Genomic DNA, 2693 nt, shown 5'->3' with positions numbered 1-2693 from the left:
CCAATCCATTTAACGCGCTGACCCCGCCCATTTCTCTTCTACAACTTTAAACCAAATGACCCCTTATATAACACTTTTACGTGTTTGTATATAGAAAGGGTCAAAACCCAAAAGAGCGCCACTTGCTCTTTCTCTGTCATTTTGCCAAGAACGACATCAACACAGTCTACATATTTGCTTTCTCAGTGTTGTCGATCCATTTTAGGCAGGAGCAATTAATGCTCTTGCCTTCTCTCACTTAATGCCACTATTAAACAATCTCAAAGGTGAGGTTTTCTCTCTCTCTCTCTCTCTCTCTTCGCTTTTCTACATTTCCTTAATTGATTTTATCTTATATTCTTTTCAAATGCTTGATTGTGATTGGTTGATTGTGAAATGGAGGGATTCCCCCCCCCCCCCCCCCAAAACCATTAATCCCACATCGGTTGAGGTTTTGAACCCTAGAATTTGGGGGTTCTATATAAAGAACCCCAATTTCTATCATCACACACAAAGAAAATACTTGCAAGTTTGGCAAAAACCCATTTCTAGGTTTTATACTGAATTTGTGAGCATATTTGCAGTTTTGGTTTGCCCGAAACCCTCTCTAGTCTAAAATTGGTCTTATTTTTTCTAAAACCTTTGGATTTCTTTGTGGTTTGTGTGGCTGTGAGGTGTGGGAGAAGGAAGAGCTTTCAAACTCCATTCTCGATAAGGCTGCCACTACAAAAGGTAATTCCATCCTTTCATATTTATTTGTCTGTTTACTTGTTATTTACTTAGTTGTTTTAGTTTGTTTTGCCATTTTTTTTTAGTATAGTTACTTGCTCAAATGTTTTGCATATTCAATTAGGCAACTGTGTGTTTATTTGGTTGTTAGTCGTAGATTAGTTTATGTAATGGTTTAGACTTTAATATGTTAGTCTTCCTAAGTTGGTTAGTTTGAGCATGCTTAGTTAGCATATCAAGTGGTTATTCATATTGTATGTTGTTTAGTTTGGATCCTCATGTTCATTAACTAACTTAATCCTATCTGAGATTAGCATATGTTTTGTTTGAAACCAAATCTGATCCAATACACTCATACATTGTGGAAAATTCTGAACTTTAAATTATGAAGCATGTATATTACTCAAAGTGTTGTGTAATTGAATCCACCAGGGCTAATATGTCTCTTGCTTGAGCAGTCTCAATATTAGTGCTTTCTAACATGGTCCTTGTTTCTGCCTAGTTGTTATTTAAGTTTGGTCTAGCAAAAACTATCATGTTCTTTGAAGTGCCCTATATGTCTGTACGATTAATTTGTTAGACCAATGTAGTCTAGTGACAGTTATTAACCTCACCATGTTTTAAATGTGCTCTTGTTTCTATCAAGTTTGGTCTTCATGAAAGCTAGGCATGCGAGAATGTTTATCGAGAAAGTAATCCTCATCAACCATGGCACATCATGCGCATCATCATGTGTCTTCCTGCCTATGTACTTGTTCAGTATAGCTTTATCCATGTTAAATTTTGGTGTTTGTCTAGAATAGCTCAAGCATCATTGGATATCTATTAGTTATTGTATAGGATAATCCAAAAAGTGTTTATGCATATCATGAACTTTTCATTTTGGTTTAGTTTAAATTCTCAGCATGAAACCTGATTGTTACCTGTTCAATAACTCTGTGCGAGCTTTAGTTAGTCATAAGTCTTAGGTTGTGCAAATAGGGGAATCAGTGTAACGACCCGCTAGGTCGTTATGGGGATTTTGACCATTTTACCCTTGCTAGTACTTTTCCGAGAATAGAAATGAGCTTAATAAGAACTCAAAGAGTTAGAAGTCAAAAAAAAAAAAATACTGAAACTTGATTTGTTTGTTGTTGCGCATTGTTAGAAACTTGTTGTATGCTCATTTGGGGGATGACTTGGTAAATTAGACCTTCGTGGGGCATTCCGAGGCCACGGGTGAGTCCGTAGCATGTTTTTAGGTATACTAGTGAATTTAGTGGCATGGAGGAGTTTATTGAATTTTCTTGTTGTCAACAGAAGTACTTGTCCGAGGGAGTCACAAGGTGTCCATTTCACCTATCTTCCTTTGATTACAGAAGCAAACTACTGGAAAAGAACCTTCAGTTTCAGATTTTTATTTTCGCACTCATCGCAAGGAAAAATATAAAAGTTGGGTAAATGAGAAAGCTAAAGCTGCTTTTGTAAGTCTTCCTTCTATACTTTGTCCAATAGTTTTTATAGTATTTTGTATGGCTAGTTGAATTGCACATTCAATGCCATGATATTTGTATAGCCAAATGCATGTTTGTAATTATTGAATCCGAATTTGTGAATTCTAGAACTCCTAAAGTATCATGAGCAGATACTGGAATTGATTAGAGATGAACAAATTGAAGAAAGATGTATCGTCATCTTATTAGAGAAGATAGGTGAAATGGAAGGATAATTAAAAAACATAGTGCATTTTGATGAGAAGATCAGAAAAGTTAGTACAATTAGTTGAAGTAGAACGAAAGAAAGTTATAAACTTGAAAAGAAAGTTGAGTTGATGTTCTTGAACCATTTAGAAAATGCAAATATATGCAATAATATGTAGAAATGTAAGAAATTTATTGGAGAAAAATGCAAAAGCTATGTGTAGTGCAACAGTGCAAGTTACTAAATAGATAAAGTGCATAAAAGCAAAATAATATGTGTATAGAATGCTGAAAAAAAGTTTGATT

At 34.9% G+C, this 2693-nt stretch overlaps 1 long non-coding RNA gene across 2 annotated transcripts; it reads left to right on the top strand.

Moving 5' to 3' along the window:
- The first annotated feature begins 368 nt into the window (after window positions 1–368).
- On the top strand, window positions 369–2171 carry LOC132040757 (uncharacterized). 2 transcript variants are annotated; one of them, XR_009410764.1, is made up of 2 exons: window positions 369–711; window positions 2067–2171. It is a non-coding gene; the product is annotated as an uncharacterized LOC132040757 (long non-coding RNA). The 2 variants fall into 2 exon arrangements; XR_009410765.1 differs by having other exon boundaries at window positions 2008–2171.
- The last annotated feature ends 522 nt before the right edge of the window (window positions 2172–2693 follow it).

This window comes from Lycium ferocissimum, chromosome 12, assembly GCF_029784015.1.
Source record: "Lycium ferocissimum isolate CSIRO_LF1 chromosome 12, AGI_CSIRO_Lferr_CH_V1, whole genome shotgun sequence".
NCBI classification, from domain to species: Eukaryota; Viridiplantae; Streptophyta; class Magnoliopsida; order Solanales; family Solanaceae; genus Lycium; species Lycium ferocissimum.
Note: the sequence above shows the minus strand (reverse complement) of the source record. Positions and strands in the feature narration are given on the sequence as shown.